The sequence below is a fragment of the Mastomys coucha genome, unplaced genomic scaffold (assembly GCF_008632895.1).
Source record: "Mastomys coucha isolate ucsf_1 unplaced genomic scaffold, UCSF_Mcou_1 pScaffold9, whole genome shotgun sequence".
NCBI classification, from domain to species: domain Eukaryota; kingdom Metazoa; phylum Chordata; class Mammalia; order Rodentia; family Muridae; genus Mastomys; species Mastomys coucha.
The window spans coordinates 778,729-795,624 of NW_022196915.1; the positions used below are offsets into that span (position 1 = coordinate 778,729).

Below are 16,896 nucleotides of genomic sequence, written 5' to 3' on the forward strand. Positions count from 1 at the left end.
GCCAGCATAAAAGTACAGGTGTTCTGAGTGGCTTTCAGTCCAATATGAACAGGACATAGTAAGCAGGGTAGCTGCTGTAACCAGAGGGTTGGCATGGGAAAACCCATCCCTTTCTTAAATGCTTTCCTCCTATGAGAATTTCATACATGCACACAATATGTTTTAATAACATCTATCCCCTACTCCCTCTCCTCCAGCTCCTATTAAGACCACCCATCATGTAACTTGCCTAATTTCATGTACTCTTTTGTTTGTTTGTTTGCTTAAGACAAGTAGGTCTCTCTATGTACCTTTGGCTGGTCAGGAATCACTAGGTAGACGAGGCTGGCCTTCAATTCACAGACACCCATGCTTGTGTCTACTTCTATCTCTGCTTCCTGAGTGCTGGGATTTAAGGCAAGTGCCACCCATGCACTGCATGCATACCCAGCATGCAGTCATTTTCTTAGTCCCCTAGGTCCAGTTATAGCTGCCAATATATGCATGGGCATACCACTGGAGCCTAGACAACCTAGCAGGGGGCAATGACCTAGAAGAAAACTGACTCTCCTTCCCCTAGCAGCCATAAACTGCCAATAGTTCCTCGAGGTAGGGTATTGTGAGCCCCTCCTCCATCCATACTGTGATTTTAACTGGCTTGATCTTGTACAGGTCTTGCACAGGCAGCCACAGTCCCTCAGAGATCATCTGTGCAACATCTCTGTCGTGTGCAGAAAACAGTTTTGTAGGAGCCCTCTGCCAACCCCTGACTCGTGCAATCAGTCTGCCTCAGGAGAAGAGGGTGTCATGTCGATGCCCCAGTTAGGGCTTAGTAGGTAAAGTCTATTTCTTATTCTTATGACAAGAGCATGGGGTTGGTGGAGCTGGAAATTCTGCTCCATGAAGTTACACAAGAATTCACCTTCTCTTTACCCATCGATTGATGTCTTTTGCACACGGCATCCAAAGCACTGGAGAATGGGAGAGAGTGGAAGATTGCATCTGGTGGGCTTTGGAAGCCTGTCTAGAACTGGCTCATATCTCTACCCAACTCCTTTTACCAGAACGTAGTCTCACCAAGGTCAAGATATTACTTAGCAATCTGGCCAGGCTCAACATCCTGGGGAAAGTAGGCTGAAGAGTTTTGTCTCTCAAAACTTTTATTTATCAGGCTTAAACAGCTCCCTTCTGCTAGGGACCATGCTAAGCAGACTCTGGAAGCTATTTTCCTTCCGTGTACCTTCCCTTTAGTCCTCTCAAGACCTAGAACAGATGCTTACTGCTCCTGCTTTCTCCCTCCTCAAAAGTGGCTTCAGGGTCTACACTCATTTCTTGTTTCCTTTACCTTATCCCCTGGGTCCTTCTGTCCTCACCATAAAGCAGATGCCACTTAAGAACAGACATGTGGCCCCAATCACTGAGCCGCAGCCGAGGATTCAGCTGCCTCTCCCTCGAGCCCCCTCGCTTCCCGATGCTCTGTCCCCCCAACCCCTCGGTCTCCTCCCGCCCTCCCACCGCATCCCACCCCCTTCCCCCGCAGCCGCCTTACCGCAGGCTGTTTGCACCGAGGAAAAGAAACCCTATCATATGTCTGCTATCCAGAACCTCTACTCTTTCGATCCCTTTGCTGATGCAAGTAAGGGTGATGACCTGCTTCCTGCTGGCTCTGAGGATTATGTCCATATAAGAATTCAACAGAGAAACGGCAGGAAGGCCCGTACAACTGTCCAAGGGATCGCTGATGATTACAATAAAAAGAAACTAGAGAAGGCGTTTAAGAAGAAATTTGCCTGCAATGGTACTCTAATTGAGCATGCAGAATATGGAGACGTAATTCAGCTACAGGGTGATCAGCGCAAGAACATATACCAGTTCCTGATAGAGACTGGACTGGCTAAGGATGATCAGCTGAAGGTTCATGGTTTTAGATTTCGTTGTAATGAATAGAATTTCCCTTCTGTCCCTTGTCACAAGTTTAAAAACTTCACAGCTTGTATAATGTAATCATTTGGGGTCTGCTTTTAACTTGGACTAGTGTAACTCCATGCAATAAACTGAAAAGAGTCAAAAAAAAGCAAAACTGTATCTACTGTCATAGTATTGAAAGTCTATTTCCTCTTCCTTCCTTCAATGTTTCATTTTCACAAAATCAAGCTTACTTCTGCCTAAGCGGATAGAGTCTCATCATGTACATAACACACTGCCTATTGACCCTGGGACAGCAGAGAAGAATTAGACGTGGGACTTAAGTGTTCAGAGGGAATCTAAGCATGCAAATGTACAGTACAAATGTAGAAACTCACCCCTCTGCCTTTTAGCTAAACTCAAATGAAGAACCTAGAAGCTCAGGGCCAGAGCGACATGGTGAGAAATGGATTGGGCACTAAGTCTACAGGAACAAATAAATAAATAAATAAAAGGCTTCTCTGGAGAAGTGATGGTCACATGAGAAACTCTGAATGCCTGCTGAGACGCCATGTGAGCACTCAGCACGTTACACATACGCATTCTCGAAGGAACCGTGAGGAGGACACTATTATTGTTCCCTTATCCAGATCACAACAGGCATTGGGGGACAGTGTGCTATGAAAGACAGAACCAGTACAAGTGGTATAGTGTGAGTATGACAAGAATGCTAAGTTTCGGGGCTGGAAAAATGGCAGCAGGTAAAAGCACTCAGTGGCTGCTCCTCCAAAGGACCCAGGTTCAATTCCCAGCGGCCCACAAGTGTCTGCAACTTCAAGTCCAGTTCCATGGGATCCAACACCATCATACGGACATGCATGCAGGCAAAACACCAGTGATGTGTGTGCGTGTGTGTGTGTGTGTGTGTGTGTGTGTGTGTGTGTGTGTGTGTGTTATTAAAGAAAAAAATGGGCATGGTGGCCTTTAATCCCAGCACTTGTGAGGCAGAGGCAGGTGGATCACTGAGTTGGAAAAACAAAAACAAAAACAAAACAAAACAAAACAAAACAAAAATGCTTCACTTCTTGGTTTTAACAACAGTTTTGTGATAATGTGAAAAGGTATCATTGTCTGTAAGAAATGCACCCAAAACTGCTGAGGAAGAGTGATATCTTTAAAGTCATTCTCAAATCTTGCAGAAAACAATAGCTGTGTGTGGTGTGTTGCAATGGGCATGGAGACACAGAGAGGAGGGAGGGAGGGAGAAGGGGGCGATTTTAAGCAAACATGGTAAAATATTGGCAGTGGCTTTCCTGTGCTGGCATGGGCTGCCCTAACACAATTTCAAGGGCCTGCGGGTCGTATAAGAGGCTTTCATGCACAGTCATGCAGAATAATACTCCAGGTGAAGAGAACCTGCCCACGTTCTGGTAGGAGCTGTTCCTAGCTTGCAGATGGCTGCCTTCTCACAGTGATCATATCTCCTGGGCAGAACATGCTCTCTGCTGTGCTCATAAGAGCATCAGGGAGCTGTAGGTTCTGTGAGCTCTCTGCTGTGCTCATAAGAGCATCAGGGAGCTATAGGTTCTCAAGGCAGAATGGATAAGGTGATGAGAGCAGCAGTTCTAATATAAAAATGGACATCTGTTAAGAATGTATGATATCTCCCTTGTCATTGAACATTTATCATGAATCAATATTTAATCTTCACAATAGCCCTAGAAATGTACTACCTCTCATATGGACTTCTGGTTCTAGCTAAGACCATCTGACAATGTTACTCCCTTAGCTGTACGCCCTTGTCAGTGATCTCCATAGGTGAAGAGAGTGGCCTCATCTAATGTCATGGACAGAGCCAACCCAAGTGCAGGGACAGACTGATGGGGTATACAGGCTCTGCCTCTTGCCAGAGTCAAGCCAACTCTAAAAAGTCCTCCCATTTTCATTGCTCCCTGTGAGGTGGCCTCAGCTCAACCTTTCTGACAGGTCCACATCTTCTTCATTTGTCCAACTGGCCTGTTTCCTTCCCTTACCATGGTGGATGGCAAGAAAACTCTCTGGTAAATCTCCGACGCATGACCCCATCTCTGAGTGTTCTCCCTCAGGAACTCAGACTGCGTCAGCCCCCAGATCAAGGTGCACATCTTCTAGTAGTGAGATTCATCAGTTACTTTGTGATAACAGGCCCGAAAAGACCCACAACTGGCTTCTACTACTGACTGGATGCAATGTGAATGTGTTGGCCAGGGTTCGTAGACAGAAATAAATCCCTGCTGTGAAGTGTTGAGAGAGTGGTAGTGTTAGAGATGGTGTACGTGAGAGGGAATTTGGATTAGATAAAGTCATCAGGGTGAAGTGCACATGCAGGCAGGCACACTCACATGCACGCACAAACATATACACACATGCACACACATATTCACTCATATTCCTCGTCCTCGTGTTTTGCACCATATGGTCATTGGTTGGTCTTTGCCTGGGTTAGTACTATGACTAGATCAATAGAAGTTTCTGAGTATCTGTGAGGGCATTTCTGAAACAGCCAGGAGAAACAGTGGTGGAGTAGAATTGTCTTGAGTGTGGGGGTTACCCATCAATATGTTGGCCACCTTGGTGCAAAAGAAGTTGGAGAAAGGTGCTGTCAGCCACTTTTATCTCTGTGCACCTGCTCTGCTGCCATCCTCTGCTGGCGTCAGACTCCTGTTTCTTCAGTCTGCCGGTGTGGCTCAAGACCAGTGGCTCCCATGATGCCCGGTTGGGACTGATCAGCTATGCCACTTGGATTTAGAGCCCAGTTCTCTGCCACTTCCCGATCCTGTCATGTATTCAGAGCTTACAAATCCCTTCATGTGATATATGCATATTGGATCTTCTCCAGAGAGTGCTGCCTTGTTCACCCGGTGCTGTCCTGTGCCACCTCAGGACTCCTCACTTGATCTTAGCCTAAGGGCCGGAAGACGCCATCTTGGGGCTCTTGAGGCAAGAAGCCCATCTCCAAGCGCAGGCCTTGGACTCTACAGAGATAAACACCTTTTCTCTATAGCCAGGCTGCCACAGCTGGGTGCTGTCCCTGGGAGTTTGGGGATTCAATTCTATGTTCAGGTAATAGGCTTTTTACTAGGGGCTTAAAGGTGGCTTATGCTCCTTTGGAAGGAGCCATGGAAGTGATAGTGTTTTCTATACTTTGACAGCCAAAACTAAGCAGGGTGTTAACTTCTGGGAAGGCCAGGCACGAAGGGGTGTCTTGGAGAAAGTCACAGATTTAAACATCTTTCTGTGTCACTTTGACATTTCAGAACATGCTGGCTTCTCCTTTTCCAATACAAATGAACAACAACAACAAAAAGTAAAAACAGTCAGGGAATTCCTGACACATTCTCTTCCTTCTAGATTATTTCTCTCTGTGAATGTCAAGTTTGGAGGAAACATCCAATCCCTCTGCCTCAAATTGTGGAACATTGAGATCAAAGGTGTGTGCTGTCATACCCAGATTCCCGCTCTTTAAAGTCATCGAATCTTGGGAGCACAAGGTGCACCCACTAATGGTACTCAGGTTACTATCCAGTCCTTACTCTCTGCCACTGCCCCTAACAACACAAACCTAAAAGGGTATTAACCTATCACAGGCTGTTTCTGTGTGTGTAATGTTGACAACACAAAGAACAAACACCTTTTCAGGACACCAAATGGTTCCTACAACCACACCAGATAGATACTCCAAGACTCATGCTAACTCTTGGAAGAGCATTCTTTTCCCTAGCCTGTATTTTCAGCACTGCTTCCCAGAGCTATGCGTCATTGTATTTTGTAACCCTCCCCACTTCCTCTAGCTGTGCTCCTAATGAGATCTCTAATGATGCTCTCTGTCTTTCTCTGGGGTCTGTTGTAATAGCAGTACATTCAGTGTTACTCTCTGCCTGCCTTGTCACTCTGGGCACAATTCATAGCTCTCACCTTTGTTCTTCATTGCTATCTTCTGTTTGTTTCTTTTCTAGCTCAAATCGTGTTTTTTTGTTTGTTTGTTTATTTTGAGACAGGGTTTCTCTGTATAGCCCTGGCTGTCCTGGAATTCACTCTGTAGACCAGGCTAGCCTCAAACTCAGAAATCCACCAAATCGTGTTTTTTTTTTTTTTTTAAAGTGACAATACTCTTCTTCTGCCTAGGAACGAAGAGGCGACATAGAACTGCTGTGCAGCGCTTGCACTCCACTCAGCCTATTTAAAGGACTACCCTTTCCAGTTAGGGCCTGAACGAAGCAAGCTCATGGACCAAGGAATTAAGAGGTTTTTGAAACCCGGGATGTTGCGGATGGCTGCTCCGTGGCTGTCATCATGCCACAAAATGAGTATATTAAATTGCACTGGATATGAATATCGTTTGGACTATCTTGAGAAAAAGAGAAAGAAGATCGGGAAGTCCATGAATGTTCAAAGATTTCCCTGAAGCCTAAGCTCTACCATAGACAGCACCATGCCAAGAAAATACAAATTAAAAAGACTATTAAGATGAATGAAAAGAGCTGGGCGGTGGTGGTGCACGCCTTTAATCCCAACACCTGGGAGGCAGAGGCAGGTGGATTTCTGAGTTCGAGGCCAGCCTGGGCTACAGAGTGAGTTCCAGGACAGCCAAGGCGATCCAGAAAAACCCTGTTTTGAAAAAACAAAAACAAAACAACAACAAAAAAAGATTCTTGAAAAGGGGCTGGCAAGATGGCTCAGCAAGTAAGAGCACAAGGTCCTGAGTTCAAACTCCAGCAACCACATGGTAGCTCACAACCACCCATAATGAGATCTAACGCCCCCTTCTGGTGTGTCTGAAGCCCTCTTCTGGTACAGCTACAGTATACCTGTTTATAATAATAAATAAACCTTTGGGCCTGAGCGAACCAGGGATTGAACAAGCAGGATTGACCTGGGCGGGGTTGTCTGGAACAAGCAGAGGTCCTAAAATTCAATTCCGAACAACCACATGAAAGCTCACAACCATCTGTAGAGCTACATAAAATAAGAAAATAAATAAATCTTTAAAAAATTAAAAAAAAAAAAAAAAGATGCATGAAAAGAGAAACACCAAGCAGAAGGATAGTGAGGCGACTCCACAGGGAGCCGCCCTGCCTATCTGCTGGGCAGAGAGGGAGCTGAGAGCAAAAGTGCTTTCCAACATGATTAAACAGAAATGAAAAGAAAAGGCAGGAAAATGGGAGGTCCCTTTACCCAAAGTTCATGCCCAAGGAGAAACAGAAGTATTGAAAGTTAGTAGAACAGGAAAAAGAAGGAAGAAGGCATGGAAGAGGATGGTCACTAAAGTCTGCTTGGTTAGTGATGGCTTTACAAGAAAGCCACCTAAATGTGAAAGGCTCATTAGGCCAATGGGTCTACGTTTCAAAAAAGCCCATGTCACATGCCCTGAGCTGAAAGCTACTTTTTGCCTGCCTATACTCAGTGTGAAAAAGAATCCATCATCCCCGTTTTATATAACCCTGGGTGTGACCAACAAAGGCACAGTTACTGAAGTCAATATGTGTGAGTTGGGCCTTGTGACACTAGGAGGCAAGGTGATTTGAGGAAAGTATGGCCAAGTTACCAACAATCCGGAAAACGATGGCTGCTGGTTTGACAGTGACGTCATACAAATCATTCTACTCACTACTGAAGACGACACACTGTCAGGATAACACCATCTCTGTGATTTTTCTGAACTACAGTCAGCCTTACCCCATGTGCAGTCAAGAAATACTGATTGGGCTGGAGAGATGACTCCAAGGTTAAGAGCACTGGCTGCTGTTTCAGAGGTCCTGAGTTCAATTCCCAGCAATCACATGGTGGCTCAAAACCATCTGTAATGTGATCTGGTGTCCTCTTCTGGTGTGCCTGAAGATAGCTACAGTGTACTCACATATGTTAAATAAATAAATAAATCTTTTTAAAAAAAGAAGTATTTATTAAGTTGTAGAGAAAAATAAAGCTGCCCAATTTTACGATTAAAAAAATTACAATATTAATAAAATACATTTTAAAAAGGAATTGGAAGTAGACATAAGTACATAAAAAAACAGCAAGATTTAATCCCCCCATTTGGAAGGTGGCTAGTAGATGTTAGGTATGTTGTTCTCTTTCTAAAGATTCTGTGTTATTTAAATTAGCACACAGGGTTCAGATATAATTGTAGCATTTTTGAATGAAGTGTGTTTTAGGCATCCTCCTTCTACCCTCTTGCTACCTCTAACTCTCCCTCCTCTGGCCTTCACTTTCTGTCTCTTTTCTTCATTTTCCACACCCCACATGCCATTTGCCCACCCTTCATCCTTCCTCGGGACCTATTTTTCCTCCCTCATTTGATTTCCTATCTAGTTGTTTATGCTTTACACATACACACACACACACACACACACATACTTCAGAGACTGGGATCTATATGTGAGAAAGGACATGGAGTTTTTGTCTTTCCAAGAACAGATCGTTTCATTTAATATTATAATTTTCATGTCCATCCAGTCCTTATAAGTTTTATGATTTTATCTTTCTTTGCCATTAAGTAAAATCCTATTTTGTGCATGAACTACATTTTTATTATCCATTCATCTGCTGGTGGGTAATTAGGCCACTCTCATTTCCGTATCATTACCAGTTGGGCAGTGATAAATGGGATGTATAAGTATCTCCCTGGTGGGGCATGCAGTTCTTAGGGTACATACCCAGGAGTGGTTCAGCTTTGACTGTGTATGTATGTCTGTGAAGTAGATGTGTACCTCTTGCCTGAAGCCAGAAAAGAGCATCAGACCCTGTGCTTATTAATCATATGTCAATTTATGTCCAGTTGCAGCAGAAGATCCCAATGTTTTGGAGATGCCAGTGCCGTGGGATTATTACCAAGAACAGCAGCAGCAATGGAGTAGATTCAGCTGGAATCTAGAAGACAAGCTGTGTGTGCTGCAGAGGAAAGAGCTGGAGAAGTGACCCAAGCTCCTTGGTGGAGCCCAGAAGATTTTGAATGAATCCCAGATATTTAGACATGGAGTTAATTAGACTATTGGAGTTTGGTTTTGCTTGGTTCAGGTTGTGAATGTACTCTGGCTCTTCCCTCTTGAAGAAGGTATTTAATTTCATTTTGATTTTTACAGATGTGCATAGCTAAACAACTTTGAAGTTTTAAAAGATTTAGAATTTTTTTGAGAAAATTGGATATTTTAAAGAAACTGAAATTTTACTGTTTGAATTTCTAAAAGACTGTGAGACTTTAAAGTTATTTTTGTTTTTATTATGAGGTCTTGGGAATTGATAAGAAAGGAAAGATTGTGGTTTAACAGCAATGTGTTTGTGTGTCAAGTTGATAAAGGGTCCACTGGTACTGGCTAGTCTTAAGTCACCGACACATAAAGTAGAGGTATTTCTTAACTGAGAAAAATCTCCATAAGATCCACTTGTATCACATTTTCTTAGTTAATGATTGATGGGGGAGGGCCCAGACCACTGCGGATGGTGCCATCTTAGGCTGGTGGTCCTGAGTTCTATCAGAAAGCAGACTGAACAATCCAGGGGGCCAGCAGGCCAGCAAACAGCACTCCTCCCTGGACTCTGCATTAGCTTCTACCCCCAGGTTCCTGCCTTGTTAGAATTCCTGTCCTGACTTCCTTTGATGACAAACTTCCTGTGATATGGAAGTATAAGCCAAATAAAGCATGTCTTCCTCAACTTGGTCTTTGGTCATGGTGTTTCATCGCAGCAATAGAAACCTTAGCAAAGGCAGATTCCCCGGAACTGGAGTTACAGATAGTCATGAGGCACCCTGGGAGTGCTGGGAATCAAGCCTGGATCCTCTGTAAGAACAAGTGTCCTAATCCGCTGAGCTACCTGTCTAGCCTCTAATGGTTCCATTTTTTTACTTTTAAAGAAACCTTCATTGTGGAGAGCGGTAGAGCTGGAGAGGCATTCGGCTTGACAAGATGGCGCCTACATCCGCTGTCGACTCCTGGTAAACAACTGTTTGCGCATGTGCGTAGAGTGAAAAGGTGCCAAGTCTCGGCCCATCCCGGGGCATCACCGTCACATGGGGTGATGAGCAAACAGCCAATCATGGGCGGAGACACTGCGCTGTGGTGTATATAAGCAGTGCCGATTAGTGGCTCGGGGTCTTCCTCTTCATGATGCAATAAATGCTTGCTGTAGAAGGATCCTAGTGTCTGCATGTCTTCTTGCTGGTGAGACGACTGCACGGGCTACACTTCATGTTGACTTTCACAGTAGATATGCTACTTTGCAGTGCCCCTTTCCCCAAATTCTTTCCACATTTGTTGGCAGATTTCTTGATGACAGCCTTTGACTAGGGTGACATGGTATCTTAAAGTAGTTTTATGTTTTCATTTCCCTGATGACTAGAGATATTGAATATTAAAAAAAAACTTGTTGGACGTTTTTATTTCTACATTTGAGGACGTCCATGCATTTCATTAGGCTATTTGTTAATTGGCAGCTTTGATATGGATGTTTGATTTCTGTTCTTTCTTTGTAAGTTCTACATATCCGCTTCCTGAAGTGCAGCTGCTCTCTCCCATCCTGTGGTCTGTTTGTCTGTCTGCTGAGCTAATAGTTACTTTTTAATTTCATGAAGTCCCAAGTGTTGATTCTTGGGACTGGTCCCTGTGCTATTAGAGTTATGGTTAGAAATTGTTTAACTAAACATAGATCTTGGACTTCATGCCTTGCTTTTCCTTAGAAGTTTTGGTTTTTATTTAGTGTGTTTGTGTGTGTGTGCCTGTGTGGAAGTGCCTGCGGAGATCAGAAGAGGGTATTGGATCTGGTGGAGCTGGAGTTACAGGCAGTTGTGAGCTGACTGATGTTGGCACTAGGAACCAAACTGGGGTCTCAGGCAAGAGGAGCAGGTGCTCTCAACCACTAAGCCATCTTGCCAGCCCTGCCTGAATTTCAGGTTGTAAAGTAGGATTTTTTTAAAAACTTCATTTGAGTTGATATTTATACAAAGTAGAAGATATGGATCTAATTTCATTCTTCTGCAGATGGATCTTAGGGCCAGCACCACTTATTAAATATGCTTCTTTTCCATAGCAAATTTTTGACACTTTTGTTAAAAGTAGGTGGCTTTATAGATGTCTTGGTTTTCCCTAGCTCCTCTGTTCTGGCCCAGAGGTCTTCATATGTGCATTTAAGTCACTGTCTCTGTCACTGTACATCTGTAGTATAGTTTGCAGTCAGGTACCTCAGGGCCACAACTCTTTCTGTTGTGTTCTTTCTCCTTAGGACTGCTTTGGCTTTTTGTAATCTCTGTGGTTCCATATGAATTCTTGGATTCGTTCTTTCCTCCTAGGCCTGTGAAGAATGACTGCAGAGTTTTCTAAGGGAATTGCTCTGAATAGGAAAATTACTTTTGTAATAAAGCCATTCTTCTGTGTTAATTCTACCAGCCCTGGAGCATGGAAGGCCTTTCAGTAGTTTGGTGTTTGCTTTTATTTCTTTTTTAGTATCTTGAAGTTTTCCTTGTATAGATCTTTCACTACTTTAGTTAGACCTATTCCTAATGTTTGAACGTATTACAAGTGATATATTTTTCATAATTTTATATCTAATTAATTGTTGGTATATATGAATCCTACTGTTTTTTATATACTGATTTTACAGCCTGTAACTTTACTGAGTTTATTAGATCTAAAAGTTTTCTAGCATATTCTAGAGCATCTTTTCAATATAGAATCATGTCAACTGTGTGTAAGCATAGTTTGACTTCTTTTTCCTATTTTACCCTCTTTTATGTCTTTTTCTGGTCTTATTGTAATACCCAAGACTCTAAGCATCATACTGAGTAAAAAAAGTGAGAGTGGGTATCTGTATTCCTTCCATACTGTAGAGGAAATGCTGCCAGCCCGTCTCCACTTACCATTATGTTGTCTACAGATGTGCTATAGATAAAATTTGTCAATTTGAGGTATGCTTTACCCACTTGCAATGTCTTTTTTAATAAAACATGTTGAACTTTGTCAAAATGCTTTTCTGAATGTACCAAGATAGTTCTATGATTTCTGTCTTTACATTTATTTATACAGTGTGTTACATTATTGATTTGAATGTTGAACCAACCCTGTGTCTCTAGGATAAAGTCATTGTAGTCATGGTATCTGATCTTCCTAATGTGTTCCTAAACTCAGCTTAGGAAGTATTCTGTTGAAAAATTTTGCATCTATGTATATATTAGAGGTTTTTCTATAGATATGATAAAACATCCTGGTCAAGGCAACTTATAAAATAAGACATTAATTAGGCTTACAGTTTCAGAGGACTAGAGTCCATGAGGATGGAGACAAGGCATGGTGGTAGGAACAGCTGAGACCTCATATCTCAATTCCCAAGCAGGAGGCAGAAAGCACACTGTGCAAAGCTTTTGCCTGCAAAAGCTTTTTTTTTGAGGCTTTTGCCTCAAGCCTGCAGCCAGTGACACACATCCTTCAACAAGGTTGCATCTCCTAATCCTTCCCAAGAAGTTCTGCCTAGTGGGGACCAAGTATTCAAACCTATGAGCTATGGAGCCATTCTCATTCAAACTATCCCAATATTCATCAGGGAAGTTGATGTGTAGAGAAGTTAGTCTATCTGTCTGTCTATCTATCTATCTCTATCTATCTATCTATCTATCTATCTATCTATCTATCTATCTATCTATCTATCTGCTTTTGTGTTTTTATCTGATTTGGGTATCAGGATAATACTGGTTTCACAAAATGAATTTGGTAGTGTTTCCTTCCCTATGTATTTTGTGCATCAAACTGAGTATTGATTTTAGACCTTCCTTAAAAGTTTGACAGAAGTCAGCAGTGAGGTATTGGAAAGATGGTTAAAAGCTCTGGCTGCTCAGATGAACCTTTATCCTCTGATGAAGGATCTGGGTTCAGTTCCCAGCATCACAGGCTGGTACACAACTATCTGTAACTCCAGTTCTGTGGAACACGATGCCCTCTTCACAACCCTGTGGGCACTGAAGCACATGATGAAATTACATACATGCAGGTAAAACATACATACAAATAAAAATAAAAATAGAAAATTGTGCAGTGAATCCATCTAATCCTGAGTTTTTCTTTTGGACAAGAACCATTTTTACACTGTTGATTTTTGTGCTTCTAGGGGATGAATTTTTTAAGTCATTCTATCTTCTGGATTAAATAATTGTAGGTCATAGTAATTTAGAAATTCACCCATTTCTTCTAGGTTTTCTAGCTCTCTGGAATATAAAGCACTCTCGGCATTTTGCATTTTAGCAGAGTCTGCTGTAACAAGACTTTTTTCATCTCTAAGTTAATTTGGGTCTTCTCCTACCTTTTTGTTAGTTTGAATAAGGGTTTGTCAATCTCATTACCTTTTTCAAAATAATCAGCTGTCTGAGTCACGGTTTCTCTATTGCTGTAATAAAGCGTGATGACCAAAGGCAACATGGAGAAGAAAAGGCTTATTTCTTTAGTTCGTGCACTTGTTCCTTTGTTTTATATGGTCATCAATTTTTAAAAGATAAGACTCTAACTTCTTCCTCGGGCATTTATCCATAATCTTAGCTTCCATTATAGGAGAGTTGGGAAGTTGGAATGGACCATGGGTGGTTGTTGTATCATGTTCCTTGTGCCTCTTTGCTGTGTTTCTTATATCTTTTGGACTTGCGTCTAGTTATAAATTCTCAACTCTATTTGGTTGAGTTGTCTTCTGTCTTTCTAGAGTGACATCTTCATGAAGTTCAGCTGTGGACCCTGGTAGAGCTTGGCATTGATAGCCAGGTAGAGCCATTGAGATGATCCTGACTTGGTTGGGTGACAGCATGACCACAAGCTGATCACCATTATAACCAAATGGAATAAAACCCTAGCCACCCTGGTCACACTTTGAATTCTATGAAACTGTTGGACACTGGAGTCAAAACAGTGATCTAGCTGGACTCTGTGCATGGACTGTAGTAAGAACTCCAGTCCCATGATCAGCTCTGAGAGTACTTGTGTCAGAACTCTAGTCCTCTGGTGAATGAGGACCACTGGAGCTTCATGAAAACTGAGTCCCGTGCTGACCTCTGTGGCCACTGGAGCTAAACCCATGTCCCATTTTGAACTGTGGAGCATGTCTGCACATATTATTTTGCATACCTTAACTAGTTCGCTAAAAAGAGAAAGTCTAACTGATGTTAGACTGGTAAATATCTTGGTACTTGAGACCAGAAGAAGGAAGGTCAGGAGTGTAAAGCTAGGCAGGGATATGAAAGTCCCTCTGTGGAAGAAAGGGGGTGACGGAGACTAGTATTTCATTTTCTTTGTTTTCTCAAGAGTTTAAACCTAAGGACCAAATTGCACAGGTTACCTTTTAACCTGTAATCTTCCTGCATCAGTTTGCTAAGTAAACAGAATTACACACCTTTGCCACTGTGCCCAGCAAATTATCATTCCATATTTTCAGACTATAAATAGGCTTTGTTTCTTAGAGCAGTTTTGACTTTAGAGAAAACTATGCACACATTACAGGAACCCAGTCAATATTTCTTTTATTTTCCCCATACTACTGAAATCTTGCTTGGGTGTGGTGCATCTCCTCAAACAATAAGTGAGTACTGGCTCATTCTTGTATTGTATATTCTGTGGGTTCTGCCAAATGCAATAATATGTCTGTAATCACAATAGCTTCATTGACCTAAAAATCATCTGTACTAAAAGTACTCATCTGTCCAACCTTTGCACCTGGCAGCCTCTGATTTTTTATGTCTTTTACATTGTCCTTTCAAGACTACAATACAGTTGGGATCATGTTATATGTAGCCTTTTAAGACTTGCTGCTAGCCACAATTTACACTTAAAATCAGTGTGTTTTCACTTCAGTGTGTTTTCATAGATTTAACTTCTTTTCAATCAGCACAAATGTTTTTCTATGTTCATACATAGACTTCTACTTTGTTTCTCTTTAATGGACACCACATTATTTTGTAGTATAATTGTACAAATATTCTTATTTTTTTCCTTCCTGGTAGGTACACAGACATACAGAAAGTCCTTTATAATTGTCGTTTGTTTTATTGTTGTTGTTACAGTATAGCATCATAGCCAATAAAGAGTGGTTACTGCTGTGTCTATAAAGAGGACCTAGTTATACAGAATAGAGTAGGTGGTAACTTGGAACAAGAAGGGGATGGCCCCATGACTGCAGCAGAGGGACTCAGGGGAGGAAGAGGTGGTAGGCTATAGAAGAAGCAGACAAAGGCACTTAGAGGAGGTGGGGTTTAAGTTTTGAGAAGTGCACAGGTACAGGAAGGACTCAGCTCTTTTTTTTTTTTTTTTTTTTTTTTTTGGTTTTTCAAGACAGGGTTTCTCTGTGTAGCCCTGGTTGTCCTGGAACTCACCCTGTAACCCTGTAGACCAGGCTGGCCTTGAACTCAGAAATCCACCTGCCTCTGCCTCCCAAGTGCTGGGATTAAAGATGTGTGCCACCACCGCCCGGCAGGACTCAGCTCCAGAATCTTTGCACAGAGCCTCAGAGTTGTGAGGTTATTCTGGGTACTTAAGGGCTTCCCTTTCCCATCTAACCTGCTTCAGGACGTGTGTCCTGAAGGTCCATCTCACCGTTGCAGGGTTTTCAGAGAACAAGGCTGGTGTGCTGTGCTCAGATGGCTCCTTTGGTGGAAAATAGCCAGATATGATTTCTTGGCATCTTTGTGTCAAAAATGCTATTTGCTTGTGGAAATCAAGCAAATACTGAGGTACCAAATTACACCAGAACGACTGCTTGGCATGAGCCTTTATGTTTGGTATCTTCTCTGGTTTATAAAACATCGTAGTCATCCCACTGCTCTGTTTGTTTGGGTGTCTTGTTTTGTTTTCTCTGTGTAGTCCTGGCTGTCCTGGGAATCAATCTGTAGCTCAGGCTTGCCTCAAACTCAGAGATCCACCTGCCTCTGCCTCCCAAGTGTGGGGAGTAAGTGTGTGTGCCTCAATCCGGATCCCAATGTCATTTCAAACACCACTTATCCTTGAACTCAAGATACATCTTGGGACTTCAGTTTCTCTCTGATGTCTACCATCCCATGAAACAGGGACCTGCTGGTTGCCAACGACTGAGCAAAGAGATCCTGTGAGAAGGCACATCTATCCCTGACGGTCTTCCCAGAAGCAAGGGTTCAGAAGCAGATGGTTTATTTGGGAATGATCTACAGACACCAGTAGCAAAATGAAAAGGAGGTGGAACAGGGAGGGAAGGCAGAGAAGTATTCTCTGTGGGCTGTTGGAAATTTGTCTCAGGATGACTATGCCCTGGGGAGAGGAGACAGATTATTCCTGGTCCAGTCATGTGTGACACTGAGAGTTGTTCCTGGCGTGATTAGAACTTACTTACACACAGAAGGGTGGTTCTATAACACCTAATTCTATGATGCCAGAAGATTACCTGTGATGGAGAAGAAGGTGCTAAAGATAAGAGATGGCCAGAGATCTTTGATATGGGAATTCTTATCATATGGGAAGGCTGTGGTGAGGTCTATACATCTTCCAGAGAAACACTTGGCAAAAGCCCTTGGTCATCTCTGCAGCACCTGGCACTCTAAAGGAAAAGAAAGAGAGCACATTTCAAGGGAGGGGGCTGCACTCCTTGCAGGCCTTTGGGCTTTGAACTCTCCCCACCAACTTTGCCATCATCAGAACTCATTCCTCCACCTAAGAACAGCATCCACATTGACTTTGTAAAACCTCCCTCCATATTTAATCCTTATCATTTGGGTTAAAATGCCCCTGCTACTAGTCTCAAAAGTGATCACTTGACAAAGGCCCAAAGGCAGGTGCAAAAATAAATTCTCTTTTGCAGCCCAGAACTCAGTGTTCTATATGAGTTTTGGTACACACAGGACGGAACATGAGGTGGGTGTGGTGGCCCACACCTTTAATTCCAGCAATCAAGAGGCAGAGACGGGGTATCTCTGTTTGAGGGTAGTCTGGTCTACATGGCAAGTTCCATGACTCGCAGAAAAAAGGACAGAGAGAGAAGAGAGAA

At 42.7% G+C, this 16,896-nt stretch overlaps 1 non-coding gene and 2 pseudogenes across 1 annotated transcript; all 3 read left to right on the plus strand.

Annotated features, from left to right (window-relative positions):
• The first annotated feature begins 1,566 nt into the window (after positions 1-1,566).
• LOC116085139 lies at positions 1,567-1,926 on the plus strand (annotated as a pseudogene).
• A 4,290-nt stretch (positions 1,927-6,216) lies between these two features.
• On the plus strand, positions 6,217-7,559 carry LOC116085140 (annotated as a pseudogene).
• Positions 7,560-16,632: 9,073 nt separating this feature from the next.
• On the plus strand, positions 16,633-16,761 carry LOC116085540. The gene has a single exon (XR_004116625.1). It is a non-coding gene; the product is annotated as a small nucleolar RNA SNORA40 (small nucleolar RNA).
• The last annotated feature ends 135 nt before the right edge of the window (positions 16,762-16,896 follow it).